This window comes from Bos indicus x Bos taurus, chromosome X (genome assembly GCF_003369695.1).
Source record: "Bos indicus x Bos taurus breed Angus x Brahman F1 hybrid chromosome X, Bos_hybrid_MaternalHap_v2.0, whole genome shotgun sequence".
Taxonomy (NCBI): domain Eukaryota; kingdom Metazoa; phylum Chordata; class Mammalia; order Artiodactyla; family Bovidae; genus Bos; species Bos indicus x Bos taurus.
The window spans coordinates 71,216,825-71,235,070 of NC_040105.1; the positions used below are offsets into that span (position 1 = coordinate 71,216,825).

At 36.1% G+C, this 18,246-nt stretch overlaps 1 protein-coding gene across 5 annotated transcripts in view; it reads left to right on the forward strand.

The window, feature by feature from the left end:
* Positions 1 to 268: 268 nt before the first annotated feature.
* GPR174 (G protein-coupled receptor 174) overlaps positions 269 to 18,246 on the forward strand; it is a 39,625-nt gene continuing 21,647 nt past the window's right edge. For 4 of the 5 annotated variants that reach the window (XM_027533978.1, XM_027533977.1, XM_027533980.1 and 1 more), the window contains exons 1-2: positions 269 to 705; positions 15,739 to 15,831. The gene's annotated coding sequence lies outside the window, so the exon portion shown is untranslated. Of the gene's footprint in view, positions 706 to 15,738; positions 15,836 to 18,246 lie in introns of all 5 variants that reach the window. The other variant, XM_027533979.1, reaches the window with a different exon arrangement.

Genomic DNA, 18,246 nt, shown 5'->3' on the forward strand with positions numbered 1-18,246 from the left:
GTTGAGGGTCTGTGAGAAAAGATAGTAGTAAAGATTACAGTCATCCACTATCTATGCATGTGGCCAAAGGAAACCTAGTTTCAGAAAAAGGCTGCATTCACAAATAGGCTGTGTATTACCACAGTCTCAAAGCTGAGTGCAACCACAAGATTGAAAGACAATGCACTGTGGTCCTATAAATAGAAATGAGAATTTCTCCGTTAAGTGTAAAGCTTTGCAGACTGTATGTGTAGCCCATAGTGTTAGTCCTGCATCATTAATTAGAGAGAGAGAGAGAGAGAGAGAGAGAGAGAGAGAGAACATGCACAAATGTTAGTTCAAGCTGCCCGTGGAAAACGGAAATGTTCAGTGTTCAGAGTGGCTTGCATATTTCACTCTGACATCTCACTATCATGTTTTTCAATATGATAGTGGTTAGGCAATGCAGATAATTTTTTTCTTTTTTCTCTTGCTTTCTTCATTTTTCTTTTATTTTGTTTTCTATTTATGCTTTCTTTCCAACCTTTATCCCTCCTTTGTTTCTCTTGTGTCTTTCTTTCTTTCTTCTTTTTTTTTTTTTGGTAGGGATTTGTAGTGAAGAAAGATTGGATTAGTTTTTCTCAGAACAAAGAGAAACGCTTAAATTGATCAGTAGCATCCATGTTGGAGTGGTTCATACATGAATTATTTGGATATCTCTGGAGAAAACAGAAAGAAGTTGAAATGGTAAGCTCCACTTTTTAAATGCATATTAGCTGTTATCTGTGCCTTTCACCTTTGATCTCTTCGACTGACCTCTTTACACCAGATTCTGGGCAAACTGTCAGATCTAAGGGTGGCATGGATGTAGTAAACCTGGACCATCCTTGTATGTCATTTCCTTGGTATTTGCACAAACAAAAATAATTGTACAGTTGGCTACCTGAGGTGGGAAGGAGGAAGAATCTTTGAACTTGGAGAAATATAAGTTTGACATAGAGAGGTTTTTCATAATGTGTTTCCATCAGTTGATACTGAATAAAAATAGCCTTATGGACATTCATGATTTAATCAACTCTGTATTAAGTAGAGTTGCTTATATGAATGTTCAGGATTGTTTTTATCTACTCTTTGCTATAACTCTTTGGAGATGATATTTTTACCTGCCAAAATATTACATTTGTGTCTTTTTCAAAATGAGCTATAATAAGAAAACAAGAAGACCCTTATCAACATGAATGTGTGTTCCTATTAGCTTGTACAAGTTACATATTTTCACTCTAAATTATAATTTAAATTATAATAAATGTTAGCTATAGAGAATTCTCTTTCAAACAAAACATTTCAGTAAGAAAAAACATATCTCTAATGAGAGGGGAAATAAGAAAGATAACAGACACAGTTGCTCATACATAAGCTGTATCTATGAGAATAAATAATCAGTATATTTATAAAGTCAACAACAGATAAAATAATTTTGAATTAAGTTTGCATTTTATACATTTATAATTGACAACTTATTTTGAAAAAATGTAAGTGAAATTGTTTTCTAGTATGCATGTTGTTTTTCTTTTATGCTCAAAGAGAAAATATTAATGAAGATACCTTCAAAATTTCAAACTCCCTGGGTTGGGAAGATCCCCTGGAGAAGGGACTAGCAACCCAAACCAGTATTCTTGCCTGTAAAATCCCACGGATGGAGGAGCCTGGCAGGCCCCAATCCATGGAGTCACAAAGAGTTGGACACGACTGAACAACTAACACACTCACACTCAAATTTTAAGTGATGAGTCTATCAATAGCATGTAACCACTAGAAATTGCATCCCAAGATTAAAAGAAAGGAAATTATATATTCTTATGGTGCAACAAGACCCAAGATTAAATTCCAAATGGTTTTCCTTCTCTCTTCTCTGCTGTTGACAGTTGTGTGCAAGGGCTTCATATTATAATGCTATAATATTTCCAAGGAAGAAAAAGGTTATAATTTTATTCAACTAGCAAAGCTTACATTTATTTTTTAGAAAGCTTTCTGTCATTCAGCAAAGAGTATATATTTCTGAGTGTTTTAGTTGCTGTAAATCTCAGATATGGTGGCAAAAGCACCAATCTCATAGATGGGATTTAAATTTTTTAGCCCAGGGAAAGATTCCATACTAGTGAATATTTGGAATACATAAATGCCATCCTCCAAGAAGTCTGTGCCAGAGGAAGATTTTTTTAATTACAAAAATTTTCTTTGCACTTGTGAACACATGTACCACTCTGCCTTGCTAATGTTTACAATAACATTTCTGTGAGACAGGAACCATCTAGTGTATCTCTTCTGTTGGGGCCAGCAAATATAGTACAGAACATTGTAAAGGTGAATAAACACATGAGGGTCATTGACTCTTCCAAAAAGTTCACTGAATTTCCACCTAGGGATTCTTAGGAATGAATGAACTCAATTATCCCCTTTAACACTAGGTTCAGTTCAGTTCAGTCACTCAGTTGTGTCTGACTCTTGGCGACCCCATGGACTGTAGCATGCCAGGCTCCCCTGTCCATCACCAACTTCCAGAGTTTGCTCAAATGCATGTCTGTCGAGTTGGTAATGCCATCCAACCATCTCATCCTTTTGTCTTCCCCTTTTCCTCCTGCCTTCAATCTTTTCAAGCATCAGGGTGTTTTTTAATGAGTCAGTTCCTTGTATCAGGTGGCCAAAATATTGGAACTTCAGCTTCAGCATCAGTCCTTCCAATGAATACTCAGGACTTATTTCCTTTAGGATTAACTGGTTTGATCTCCTTGCACTAAGATAGCTGAAATTAAAAGGAGAAACAAGCATGCTTTCTGTCTTTCTCTGATAGACACTTTTGGCACCAATCAGATACCTAAATCCCTTTCTTAATAATTGACAATATATTTGTTTCTTCCAAGAGATTTTGCTCTGCTGGAAAATGAATGCTATTCACAATATGGACTGATTTATTATTTATCTGATTTGTTTCATTTTTAAAAAAAAATCAATTTCAAAACTGCAAAAGGACATGTTTTCTTGATATTTGTAATTAAGGTCACATCAATGGATATAATTAAGCCATCTTGATTACAAAGATGAGTAAGACAGTGGCTCCAAACTACAGAAAAAATTTGTGTTCTAAATTTACTATAACAAGTTGAAAATCTCTTTCTCTCTTTTCTTCTTGTAAAATGAAATTGTTGAAACTAATGAACATTCTTGGCAACTTGACAATAATATATTGTGATACTAGTGAATCAAGGATATGTACTAGACATTCTTGTAAAGAATCTGAAACAAAAGACTGGTGTTATCTTTAAACACAATGATATGACAAAGTTAGATAACTTTTATTAAAATTCTATCAGAGGTACTCTAAGATAAAGTTATGCTTATACATGCCTCTCACAGTGGAAAGTTAAATAATTATCTAAATAATTCAGTTAATGTTGATAAAGGAAGATCATAACTTGGGTCCAATAAGCAAACTTTTCTTTAGTAGACACAGTGTTGTTCTCTTCCTGTTTTTGTCCAATATACTAGGTTAGTTTAAATTTGTAAGTATAAAAATAATTTAGAAATTTCTATTTTTTTTCTTGGGTGGTAGGGATGTGCAGAGGGGATTTTAAAATCTATGTTATCCTGCTCCTTATTAATTTTTATAACCAAGAATTTTACTGATTTAATATTCTAAAGATATATTTGCCATTTTCTCCATATTTCCATAATAATAATGTTAATAACATCTGTTTCTATCTCTTTTGATTCAATTTTGATTGGTATCTAATTTTTTTTTCTTGTTTTGTTGTTGGTTAATCATTTTTTCCTTTCATCTTAATATTTTTTTAATTCTAAAAGTACAAGTAGACCTCTTTTTTCTAAGAATGCTAAGCATAAAACTGGGTAGTACTAATTTTATTTAATATAATAAGGGAAATTTCAGTCACTTAACCTAGCATTAATCTCTCTGTGGAAGAGCCACTGATGATAGAAATACCCAGTTTGATTATCAAAATCAAGCACAGTCCATGTCAAGACATCAGGTACAGTAATGTCTTTCCCTCTGAAAGTCTATGACTTCCAAATCTTATCAGGTCTTAAAAAAATGAATTGTTTTAATTTCACATCAATGGATATGATAAATTCACTCTATTTATGCTCTACCTAGCTGAAGCACAATAAGAATATGACATACTGTGAAGCTATCAATTAGCTTCACAATTAGGGTTAATTAGGGAAAGTAGATTTTTGGGACTGAGTTATACAGAGTGTGTGATCATACTCTGAATTTTGAGTTGCTCAGCTTTTCTCTGGCCACTTGCTAGAAGAGCCTTTTGGTCACAGAAAATAGTGTAAACTTCATTCAATTTTGGACCATGAAATTTGACTAATCAAAGCACTGTAAAGACATTTTGCAATCAGCAGAGACAAGAGTGCTATTTCTCAGAATTCACAGAAGATGGCTTGGAATGTATTTTACATAGAATTACTTGTTAATAAGCATCTTGATTCAAAATTACAGTTGTAATAACTGAACATTAAGAAATGTCACCTGTGTATCTGAGTCTTTTCTAGGGGAAAAAAATCGCTGAGGAAATTTAAAGCTCCTTGACCTCTGGGAATCAGTAAATTGAAAATCCCTGTGATATCATTCAATAAGGAAGAGATGTTAAGGTTGATTAACCTGGGTTATAAGTTGCTCCTTGACTGGGACTTGGGAAAAACATATAGAGCCAGAATAAAAACTTATACTAAACAAATATCTGGAAAATATGGCATTATGGTTAATCATGCTGGCTCGTATCCAAATGCAGTGTGATCCCCAATATGCAGGATGCTTTAATACATTGGATAAAGATGCAGTCTTTTCCCCAGCCTTTTCATTTAGTCACATATTTGTGAACTTGAAGCAAATATTTTGATATGAAATGTAAATGAAAGGTGAATCATCCTAGTAAACTCATCTCCAAAGAATTATGATACTGCCTTGGAAATTTTAATTCTAATCTAGTAATGAATTCGTGCATTAACTCTCTTGTCATATTAGGCCAAAGAATGGACAATACTCTTATGCAATGATAGTTTATTCTCTTTTCCCATGAAGTTTTAACATTTTCATTAAAAAAGATGGATTGTCTAATAGTGTGTTTTCAAAATAAGATTTTAATTTCACATTACCCTTTTTTAGATTTGAAAAATTCATTTTGGAATATAAGTTAATTTTGATTTGCTCAATCTCACTCTTAAGCATGTTGATTTCATTATCCTCATGAAAAATTCCGAGTCTTTCTCTTTCTTCTATTATTACAATTCTGGGAGACCAGTCTAGTTTTTATAAGAAAGGAAAAATAACTAGAATTTTCCAATATGATTTATGAGTTTAGATATACATTTAGTGGTTCCAAAATCCTCCTCAAAGCTCAAGCTGTGAACTCTGTGGTCTAAGGGTCAACATCAAATTCAGGCTATCCTTGAGCTGTTTTCTCCCCAAGGAACTAATGCCCTAATCAAAATCATGTATCTTCCTAGTAATGACTCCAGAAAAAACTGCTAAATAATTAATAAGCTACCTATAGCCTACGATTAACCAATTTTTAAAGCCTATCTACTACAAGCCCTAACTTTGCTTTTGAGTTCTATACCATCAAAAATAAAAATGATTATTATTTATTGTGCACTTATGATGTGCACTAAGCATTGGGCAATAACTCTTACTTCTCAATAATAACTTTATTATCTCCCCCCATCTTATAGATGAAGAAAAGCAATGTGAAAGAAATTAAATAACTTACTCAACGTTTTACAACTGTCTTGTTCAGATGGTAACGACAACCCTGTATGCGAGACAGCAAAAGAGACACAGATGTATAGAACAGTATTTTGGACTCTGTGGGAGAGGGAGAGGGGGATGATTTGGGAGAATGGCATTAAAACATGCATAATATCATATAAGAAATGAATCGCCAGTCCAGGTTCGATGCAGAATACAGGAAGCTTGGGGCTGCTGCACTGGGATGACCCAGACAGATGGTATGGGGAGGGAGGTGGGATGGAGGTTCAGGATTGGGAACACGTGTACACCCATGGCGGATGCATGTTGATGTATGGCAAAACCAATACAATATTGTAAAGTAAAAAAAAAAAAAAAATTAAAATTAAATGTTAGTTAAAAAAAAATTTCAAACCCAATTTTGTTGGTTGTCAAAGCCTTTTCCATTACACTAGGCTGTCTCTATATGACAATGTCACATCACACTATTTTGACCCTTTCCATTTGAAATCAACAGAGTTTATAGCAGAAGGAATCAAGTTGTACCAATTTTGAAATAGGTTGTCCTTTTATTAGGTTTGGGCTGAGTAAACTAGGAAATAAGAGAGTATAACACATAAAATGAGAAATAAAAATGGATTAAAAAGGGCTGTCATATCTAAGCTAGCCACTTTTATATATGCATATATTTGCATTTCTGTCAAGTCCTTATGAGATAAATGAACAGAGCAAATGTTGTGTTTTAGGGAAAATACAAATCACAGGAACCTATAAAGTGGAGCAAAAGATACTTTAAAAAGGTGAAGTTTTTTGACCTAAAATTTATTTCTAATTATGCACTATTATACATTGTGTAGGTAGTAGGAAAAAACAGCTTAACCATCTTTGTGTGGTGTGTGTTCATTTCCTTTTTTAAAATCTTGAATCAAACAGTTGGTTATTTGACACTTGCAAAGTAGATTATTGTAATTTTTTTTTTTTTTTGCTTTAGTACATTTAAATGTAATTTTAGTCCTAAAGTAGCAAGGATTTTTTTTTTAAACTTTACATAATTGTATTAGTTTTGCCAAATATCATAAAGTAGCAGGGATTATAAGCAATAACTTCGTGACTGACCTTGTTTTTATGTGATCACAATGTAAAACCAGACGTTTCCAGGTTCATTATTTAATCTGTGCCTCCTCATCACTGATGGCCTTATAACCTTCCAAAATGACTCCCAGCAAGTACCATGACCAAGGACCAAACTGTTCTTTATATACTTTATATATTTTGTATGATTCTTTTATTTTTAAAGCAAATGATTACCTATTATTTTTAAATGGTTATTAGCAGTTTCAGAACAACGAAAAACTACAGTTCTGTTGTCAATCATGTTTCTAATGTGAAGGAAAGAATATCTGTATATCCTCATAATAACATAGTTTGTCCCCTACCAGCACTCTTAAACGTACAATATTCCATATATTCTATCAGCTGCTTCATTGTAGAAGCAATATTTATTTTTGTTTGATAATGTTTTCTAGTCTTAAACTGTACTCTGGAAAAAAGAAATTTTAGATCTGAGCACATAAATGGTACTCCATCCCAGAGTTTGTCTCTGGAAATGCGAAGGTAATTTAAGATCTAGTCCTGCTTAACGGAGCTCAGGGTCTAATTGGAGGGCTAATAAGCAACCATTGAGTACAGTATTTACACAGTATTTACAGTATTCTATGACTGAGTTATTTGCAAAGTACTCAGAGTTGAGAATTGTGAGAAAGGAGTTCATTCTGCCCAGAGGAGGCTTCACCTTCAGGAGCAAGTAGCAGCTGAAGATGGAGAAGGAAGTCTTCCAGGCAGAGCACAGCAAGAGCAGAAGTGTGGAGGTGCCAGGGTGTGTGTGGTTGGGGTAGGGTGGGGGGTGTTAAAACAGAACCCAGATGTAAATTTTAGTACCTGCCCCACTTCTCCCCATGAGCAGCAAGTGGGTGATTCAGTTGGACCTAGAGGAGATCCTCCTCTATTTCCAAGTATCTCTTGACTTTTTATTGTTATTATGGGATGCAGGGTAGCAATGTGCGGTGCATAAAACTTGCAACATCAGGCCCCTGCATTCTAGTCTTGGTCCACTGGGAACCAGCTCTGTGACCTTGGGCAGGTCACTTAGCCTCCCAAAGTCTCCATTTTGTTATTTTTTACGACTTTGTTATTTTTTTTGTTAGGGCAGTTCTAGGTTCAGAGAAAAAATTGAGAGGAAGATACAGAGATGTCTCATACCCACCTTGCCCTGAGGCATGCCAGCCTCCCCAATTCTCAACACCCGCCCCCACCCCCCCCCCCCGCCCCCCCCCCCCCCCCCCCCCCCCCCCCCCCCCCCCCGCCGCCAGAGTGATACATTTGTTACCATCGGTGAACCTAAATTAATGCATCATTATCATCTGAAGTGTGGAAACAAGAAAAAGATCAGTGAAGGAGTGAGGAATAGTAGGCAGAGCACAGAGGATTTTAATGGCAGTAAAAAAATTTTTCTGTATTGATACTATCATAGTGAATACATGTCATTATACATACATTTGTCCTAATCCATAGAACGTACATAACCAAAAATGAATACTAATGTAAACCATGGACTTGGGGTGATAATTTTGTCATTTTTAAAATAAAGAGATTTTACTAAAAAAAAAAAAAAAAAGAGATCATAGAAAGTATAGATGAAGTACTTTAATTCTCTTTAACCAATCTATATGGTGTGATGACTACTTTTTCAGTGTAGTATGGATAATAATAGGAGTCATATAAGATAAAGCTTCTGCCCTCATGGGGCTTATTTACTTGAGGGAGATAAAATAGCCCACACTAAACCTGAATATACAAAACCGATTTAGAAAATACATTGTGTTTTGCATTAAACAGAGACTCACTATCCACATTTACATTTAAGCTGATGTGACACAAAAAGTATTTTAGCCTGGTTAGGCCATTCCTATGTGTCTGAGTCTTTCCTAGAAAAAAAAAAAAACACCCTGGAGAAGGCAATGGCAACCCACTCCAGTACTCTTGCCTGAAAAATCCCATGGACGGAGGTGCCTGGTAGGCTGCAGTCCATGGGGTCCCTAGGAGTCCGACACGACTGAGCAACTTCATTTTCATTTTTCACTTTCATGCATTGGAGAACAAATGACAACCCATTCCAATGTTCTTGCCTGGATAATCCCAGGTACAGATGGGTCTGGCAGGCTACATCCATAGGGTTGCAAAGAGTCAGACGTGACTGGAACAACTGTGCATGCATGCACCAACCATCGGAAGAAAAAGTAGAGCTATATTTATATTAGTGAATCATTTTTTTCCTTAAGATCAAGGCTTTGGTGTTACAGGATGTATGTCCCAGATTCAGAGCACAATCTATGGCTATATTACAGAAAGAATTAGTTGTAATCTAACATATATAAGTTTAGAAGTTCAGTGGTATAATATCTGACCCACCAGGTTACAGAACTCTGTGTAAAAATCATTTTGATATATGGCAAAACCAATACAATATTGCTTCTGTTGCTGCGTTGCTTCAGTCATGTCCAACTCTGTGCGGTCGACCCCATGGACTGCAGCCTACCAGGCTTCTCCATCCATGGGATTCTCCAGGCAAGAACACTGGAGTGGGTTACCATTTCCTTCTCCAATATAATATTATGAAGTTAAAAAAATAAAATAAAGTTTAAAATAAACAACAATAACAAAAAACAAAACAAAACAAAATCAGAGGAACAAAGTTTTAAGATAGTTCATCTCCTGATAATGTTGGTTATCCCCTCATGTCTTTCTTATCTCTGCAATGCCCCCTCATCCCCCACCCATGTCTATGTTTCTTTATCCAAGAAGAAACAAAAGAAAGAACTTAAGACATCTACACCTGATTTAGAACTCTAAATCATACTTTCTGCAGGCACCAGTTACATACATGAGCTTCAAGGTGTGCTCCTTTGGGACTGGTTTGGGGTATAACCTGAACAAGACAGCAAAATTTCCTGTTTTCAGTTTCTCTGTCTGTAAAAGCCGTGTGATAAAGGGTACCTCTTTCTATAGAGTATGAATCATCACGCTAATGCTTAATAGATACTTTGCATTCCTCTGGTCAGAGTTCCTCTACACAATTTGTAAAAGTGCCATGTGTGCTTGGATTGAAATCACACTGGGAAAATTAGGTTGCACCTGTCTTTCATCTGACAGATTTCCTTCAGCACATGAGAGCATTACATTTGGTCAAGTTTGCAGTTTGAAATGCTTATAAGAAGGATAATAGCTATACACATTAGAGCAGAATAAATGAGAAAGAGAAGTGTAGTAAGTCCCCTATATACAAACGAGTTATTTTCTGAGAGCACGTTTGTAAGTCCAATTTGTTTGTACATCCAACAAAGTTAACCTAAGTATCCAACTAACAGAATCAGCTAGCTATATAGTACTTTACTGTAATAGGTTTATAATACTTTTCCCACAAATAATACATAAAAAAACAAACACAAAAGATAGAGAAGACATTTTCAATCTTACAATACAATACCTTGGGAAGAACAGTAGGACAGTACAGTAACTGTCATACAGGGGCTGCCATCAAGAGAACAGGTAAGAAGAGTTACTGACTGGAAGAGGGAGAGAAGGTGGAAGATGACAGAGCTGAAGGATCTTCAGCAATATAAAATGGAGGGCAAACCTCAATTTCACTCATGCCTGATGTTGTTGGAACACATGCTTGCATCTTTGAAAGTTCACAACTTGAAGATTCATATGTAGGAGACTTACTGTATGAGTTTTATGGATTGGTGAAATCACTGCTTTTAGAAATGCCTTGGGCTTCCCTTGTAGCTCAGTCAGTAAAGAATCTGCCTGCAGTGCAGGAGATCTAGGTTTGATCCCTGGGTTGGGAAGATCCCCTGGAGAAGGAAATGGCAACTCACTCCAGTATCCTTGCCTGGAAAATCTCATGGACAGAGGAGCCTGGAGGGCTGCAGTCCATGGTGTCGCAAAGAGTTGGGCACAACTAAGTGACTAACACTTTCTTACTTGTGGTATCAGAAATAGAGACACGGATGGAGAAGAATACCTTATGGAATGGCCTAACCATGCTAAAAACTATTGTGGGTTTGTACCCTAAATATATGGCAGATTTTACATAGCTTGACATTTGAATTGCTCAATTTAGTATTTGATTTTACTAATTTCTCTTGTTTTGTTTATCATGTCACTGCTACCAGTCTACAAGCTTTTGAGGAGAGAGACTGTGTCTCCTTTCTTTTTATCTCCAGTGGCATCTAGCATGGTGACTTGACTTACTTTATGATATTGCTCATCTCATTGCTTAATTCCTTTTTCTTTGATAATTTAACAAATTATAGCATCAAGAAAGGCGCTAAAGAGGAAAAAAAGAACAATTGTCTCATTTTGGTTAATTTCTTCCAGTCTTGTATGTCAGCAGAAATGGATGTCTGAGTGTCTGTGTTTCTCTATGTGTGAGGAGTGGGATATGGAGAGAGATGAGAAAGAGGAAAGAATAGATGAGTTTTTGCATAAAGATCGCTGGTTTCCATGTCATTGCAGAAAGAAAAATGAGAGACATTTATTTCTGCTGATCTTTACATTCACCATTAGTTAGTAAGTTGGCAATCTTAATAATATACATAAAGTTTTCATTCAAATGATTAGACTGTATGAAGGGAAGAGAAATATGTGTGGATACACACATATTAGAGAATACACAGTTGAGAGAAAATGTGATGTAGATAAACACACACACACACACGGATTTTGAATTAAAACTTAAGCTGTAGTTTTGGCTTAGTTATTAGCTTCCTATGTAACTCAGGAAGAATCCCCTACTTCAGTTACCTTGTTTGTAATAGCTAAATCATTAATAGGGATTATTAGGTTATTAATAGAGATTTAATAAAGATTAGTAGTCTAATCTTTATTTTAAATGCTCAGCCTGCCAGAAATTTAAAAATTATAATAAGGCTCACTGAATCATTATGTCATCTTTGGGTGTATTGATGTAAACAGCATGGCGTTCCAAATGCTCAATAAATATTTGCTGTCTGAAATTGTTGAATTACTTACTCCATGTATAGGCTACTGAACCAGTGTTAGTGTAGGAAATAAGGGCTCTAACCTGATTAGCAGGTTTCCCTGTTGGCTCAGTGGTTAAGAATCTGCCTGCCAGTGTAGAAGAGGAACCTGGTGGGCTACTGTCCATGGGTGCACAAAGAGTTGGACACGACTTAGCTACTAAACAAAAAAGAGTCTAATTAAAACCTCTCCCTTACTCTCCACCTATGATACCACACTCATTTTGCTTAGGTCTGCCAAAATTTCCATGATTTAGTTAATAATAAACTGCTAGGAAAATGTCTGCATGTTTTTTGCGAAGGTCTTGGATAATGTCTTATAGTTCTCTATCATTAATGCACTAGCTTAATTTCTCAGCTTAAAAGCAGAGATAGTGACCCTATTTGTGACCCCATAGACTGTATCCCACCAGTCTCCTCTGCCAGTGGGGTTTTTCAAGCAAGAATGCTGGAGTGGGTGGTCATTTCCTTGTCCAGGGGATCTTCCCAATCCAGGAATTGAACCCACATCTATTGCATTGACAGGTGCATTCTTTATCACTGAGCCCCCAGGAAGCCCCTCGATGGGAATCAGTTCAGTTCAGTTCAGTCACTCAGTCGTGTCTGACTCTTTGTGACCCTATGAATCGCAGCACGCCAGGCCTCCCTGTCCATCACAAACTCCCGGACTTCACCAAGACTCAAGTCCATTGAGTCAGTGATGCCATCCAGCCATCTCATCCCCTGTCGTCCCCTTCTCCTCCTGCCCCCAATCCCTCCCAGCATCAGAGTCTTTTCCAATGAGTCAACTCTTCACATGAGGTGGCCAAAGTACTGGGGTTTCAGCTTTAGCATCATTCCTTCCAAAGAAATCCCAGGGCTGATCTCCTTCAGAATGGACTGGTTGCATCTCCTTGCAGTCCAAGGGACTCTCAAGAGTCTTCTCCAACACCACAGTTCAAAAGCATCAAATCTTCGGTGCTCAGCCTTCTGCACAGTCCAACTCTCACATCCACACATGACCACAGGAAAAACCATAGCCTTGACTAGACGGACCTTTGTTGGCAAAGTAATGTCTCTGCTTTTCAATATGCTATCTAGGTTGGTCATAACTTTTCTTCCAAGGAGTAAGCGTCTTTTAATTTCATGGCTGCAATCACCATTTGCAGTGATTTTGGAGCCCAAAAAAATAAAGTCTGACACTGTTTCCACTGTTTCTCCATCTATTTCCTATGAAGTGATGGGGCCAGATGCCATGATCTTCGTTTTCTGAATGTTGAGTTTTAAGCCAACTTTTTTCACTCTCCTCTTTCAGTTTGTGCAAATCAGGAAAGTCTGCCTAAGATTGTATATCTTGGATTGGATATGGAATCCAGGCAGGTAGGCTTGTGATATGAGGCCTCTTGATCAGACCTGAGGTGATGAAGTACTGGAAAGAAAGAACACAAATTTTCTTCTTATTTTTCCAATTTTTATTTAGAATTGAGGTAAGGTAAGGTAAGTCACTACAGTGTGTCTGACTCTGCAACCCCATAGACATTAGCCCACCAGGCTCCCCCGTCCCTGGGATTCTCCAGGCAAGAACACTGGAGTGGGTTGCCATTTCCTTCTCCAATGCATGAAAGTGAAAAGTGAAAGTGAAGTTGCTTAGTCATGTCCGACTCTTTGTGACCCCATGGACTGCAGCCCACCAGGTTCCTCCGTCCATGGGATTTTTCAGGCAAGAGTACTGGAGTGGGGTGCCACTGACTGAGTCTATCTGCCAAATCCAATTTTCTACTAGACTTATAATATCAGAACCTTAGGGATAATTCAGTCTCTCATTTTACACACAAAAAAAGATGAGTCCCAGAGATGGAAGGAACTTTCCTAAGATTATATCACTAATTACTGATATGGCCAAAACTAGAAGTCAGGAATCCAGTGCCTGGCCAGTGTTCATTCCCCTACATCCTGCTTTCTCTCAGCTTAAGTAACCTGTTCTGGGAGTTGAAAAATCCAGCAAGTAAAGCAGAATACTTCTGTAGTATATGGCTCTTTTAGAAGTAATCGATGAAGTGACTCCAAAGTAAAAATCCACTTGTTTATACCTTGCCTGACTCCTGTCCATGAAATACAATAATTTAAATGACTTTAAAAAATAGTTCTTGAGAATATTTACCATCTTAGAATCTACTTCTAGCCAGCTGGATTTTCTTGGTAGAGTTTATGATTAATCTGTGACTCTGCTCAGTCACTGAATTATGTCCCTATAGTTTGTCCTCAGATATCTGCCCCACTTTGGTGGTATAGTTGAACTTGGATAGCTCTTGTTTTACCTTCTAACAAAGTACCAGTAGAGATCATAACTTTGTAACTTCCTGTCCGGGCTTTGGTTCAAAGCCACCATGACAGACTTCTGTGGATTCTGGGGCATCTGAGAATGCATTCAGCTTACTCATTGTCTTCTCATGTCTATTTCTTTCACATTGTTACCTTCTTTTAATGACAAAGCAGTTTAGAAAAAACTTCAGTCTACTTTATCTACACTATTAATTTTCTTCATCAGGCCATTTTAAAGCCTATATTGAGGAGTTTCTGTGTGCCTAGCATCCTAATTACTATGTCTTAAAGGCAAGAAGAAAAAGACAAACAACATGCATTGGCTATCTATTGTGTGTCAAGCATACTCTTACTGACTTTTACTTGGTATACCTCATGTAATCTTAATAATATACCCCAGGAACAGGCATTATTTATTATACTCATTTTACAGAATGGAGAAAGAGGGCAAGAGAGAAAGAGAAGGAGAGAGAAAGAGAGAGAGAGAGAGAGATATTCCCCAACTGACCCTGGTGTTTGAACTCTAATATGTAGTCTCTTTGAAAGGATCCCCTTCCTGAAGGAACTGGCAATCTGATGAGAAAAGACTAGCTTGAATCAAACTTGTTTAGGTGGCAGCTGCTATGTTTATTGCCTACCTCTTGTCTTTCCTGCTCTCTCTTTCCTATTGTATAAATCTCTGCTAAAACTTCTGCAATCTGGCTTCTCAGGTAATCCTACTATATCGCACCATGTAAGGCTATCTGCCTCTGCATTCATTTATTTTCCTTCTTCTACCAAGTAAAAAAGTATACATATATATTTGTATTTCATCCAATTCACCTTTTATGGTGAAAACTAGCTTATCTGATTGATTAATCAGTTAATGTGAAAATCCTCCCTGTAGCACTTTTATTTTAATAGGAGATTGTTGGAGACAAAGTGCCCTAAAGGATAGCATCTATACTGGTGTATTTAAGGCAAAGTGGCAAGTCTGGGCAAGAAATCATTGGGTAAAGTGGAGCAGAGAGGAACAGATGTGGAGTGTGGTTTTTTGATGCCTCTAAATCACCCTACGTAGGAAGACATCTATAATCATTGCAAGGATACCTGTAAGGTAGTTTTGCATACAAGTTAGTCTCTCTTCTTAGCACCGGCTGTGCTAACAGCCAGTGGCCAGCTTGGTTTCCTTATATGTGTATTCACTAATTAAACAGCTGTGGTCACGAGAACTCAGAAAAATCACTAACTGAGAAAAAGTCAGTTTCTACATTCCAAGTGTGCTGTGAGTTTGACTACAAGTTGTTGAGATTTTCCTGGGGAGCTCATCAAAATGAGGAGCTCCTTATGAACAAGGAAGGACTGTGAACCCAGCACTGACATCCTTATCCACTTATACCCTTTCAAAAAGCTACTAAGTCAAAAAGAGATGTCAGATGGTAGTAAATGGATTCCTGCTCGCTCTACTTTGCTGTCACTAAGGGCTAAGGTAACTCTTTTCATGCTCTCACTTGTCCACAGTAATCTAATTCTAGGTTCTAAGCATCCGCTTTCTGAAATTTGCCAGCCTTCTGTGAGAATGCTGTTCCCACTGTTTTTGACCATGGTTCTTCTATGTTCTTTCAGGCACGAATGAATCAAAGCAGCCGGATTCCCAATGGCTTCCTAAAGAGACCCTGTTGCTCTGATTAAAGAATTTTAATGGCACTGGAGAAAACAGTAGGTATTCAAACATTACCTTGACTTCTCTTTTTTCATCATCCTTAAAAGAGTGTGCTTACACTCTGTGGGCCCTGGAAAGGCACTAAGAGCCTGTCTCACATTTCCTGGTCCACTTGACAGATTACCAGGTGATGACCAGGTAAATTACATTTATCTTAGGCAATAAATGTAATCTTATAGAACATGAAAGGCCACAGTTTATAGAGTATTTGATAGAATGTTATTTTTATTAATAGTGTCCCATTGAGTCATATTGGAATCTGAGACAAAGGGAAGAATAAGTTTAAATTATATATATATATATATATATATATATATATATATATATATTTATTATTATTATTACTCAACACACATTGGCCACACTAGTCATACAATAGAGAATAATATGTGTGTGTTGAGAAAGAGTATTCCATTTGCTGGAAAGGAAGATTATAGTAGCTATAGGTGACTCACATACATATTAGGCAAACATCTATTCACTGATTGGTAAGCTTAAAATCAATAATCTTAGGCTAAGAACAGATTTTAGAGATGGGGGGGATTTGGTATGCTTCTATTGGCTTCTTTGTCTTGATGTCTATTCTTAAAAGAAGAGTATTACTGAAAAATCAGCCTAGATATCTAACAATCAGAAGTGAAAATATCTAATACTTAAGCTTACTCTAAAATATCATGAGTATAAACCAAATTGACAAACCTTAAGCTAGACATATCAAAAAAAGAGAGAGGGCTCAAAATATACGAAAGAGAAGTTATAACAGATGGCACAGAAAAACAAATTACCATAAGAGATTACTATGAAAAATTGTATGTCAAAATATTGGACAACTGAGAACAAATAGTAAATTCCTAGAAAAAATATAATCTTTCAAGACTGAATCATGAGAAAATAGAAAATCTGTATAGACATATTACCAATAAGGAGACTGAAGGATTAACAAAAAATCTCTGAAAAGGAAGGGTTAGTCAGGGACTTTGGAATTGACATGTACACACAGCTATATAAAATGGATAACCAACAAAGACCTACTATATAGCAGCGGGAACTCTGCTCAATATATGTAACAACATAAATGAGAAAAGAATTTGAAAAGGAATGGATGCATGCATATGTATAACAGAATCACTGTGCTGCACACATGAAATTAACATGACATTGTTAATCAACTATACTCCAACATAAAATAAAAAGTTAAAAATATCTCCCAATAAACAAAGGTCTAAGATTAGATACCTTTAATCATAAATTCTACAAAGCACGAAAAGAAGATTTAATACCTATCCTTCTCAAACTTTTCCAACAAATTGAAGAGGAAGAAATCCTTCCAAATGTATTTAATGAACTGAACATTACCCTGATATGACAACCAGACAAGGATACAACAGAAAAAGAAAACTACAGGAAAATATCTTTAATAAACATAGATGCAAAACTCAACAAAATATTGGTGAATCTAATTCAATAATATACTAAAAGGATTATATACCACAATTGATTAGGATTTATACTAGAGATTTAGGGATGTCTCAACACATACAAATAAATCAATGCAATTCATCACATTAACAAAGTGAAGGATAAAAATCATATGACGAGCTCAATAGATACATGAGTCATTTGAAAAAAAATTCCACATACATTTGTGATTAAAATCTCAACAAAATAGTTAAAAAGGGAAGATAATGCAACACAATGAAGGCCATATAAGACAAAACCACAAGTAAAATCATATTCAATGTTGAAAGCTTTTATTCTAAGATTAGGAACAAGATGAGGATTCCATTTTCATCACTTTTATTCAACATAGTATTAGAAGTCTTAGCCACATCAATTAAGCAAGAGAAATAAATTAAATGCGACCAAATTGGAAAGGAAGAATTAGAGCTGTTAATATTTTCAGAAGAAATTATACTGTATATAGAAAACACTAGAGACTGCACCCCAAAATTTTTGGAAGTAAGTGAATTCACAAAAGTCACAGGATACAAATCAATATACAGAAATCTGTGGTGTTTCTATATACTATTAATGAGCAATCAAAAAGAGAAATTAAGAAAACAATCTCATTTATTATTGCATAAAAATACTAGGAATAAAATTAACCAAGGACTTAAAATACCCATACACTGAAAATTATAAGACATTGATGAAAGAAGTGGAAGAAGATATAAACAAGTGAAAAGATATTCTATGCTCATGGAATGGAGGAATTAATATTGTTAAAATGTGCATACTGCCCAAAGCAGTCTACAGCTTCAGTGCAATGCCTGTCAAAATTTCAATGGCATATCTCATAGAACTAAAACAATGCAGTACAATACATAACTACAACAACTAATACTAAAATTTGTATCAAATAGAGGGTTCAGGATGGGGAACACATGTATACCTGTGGCAGATTCATTTCG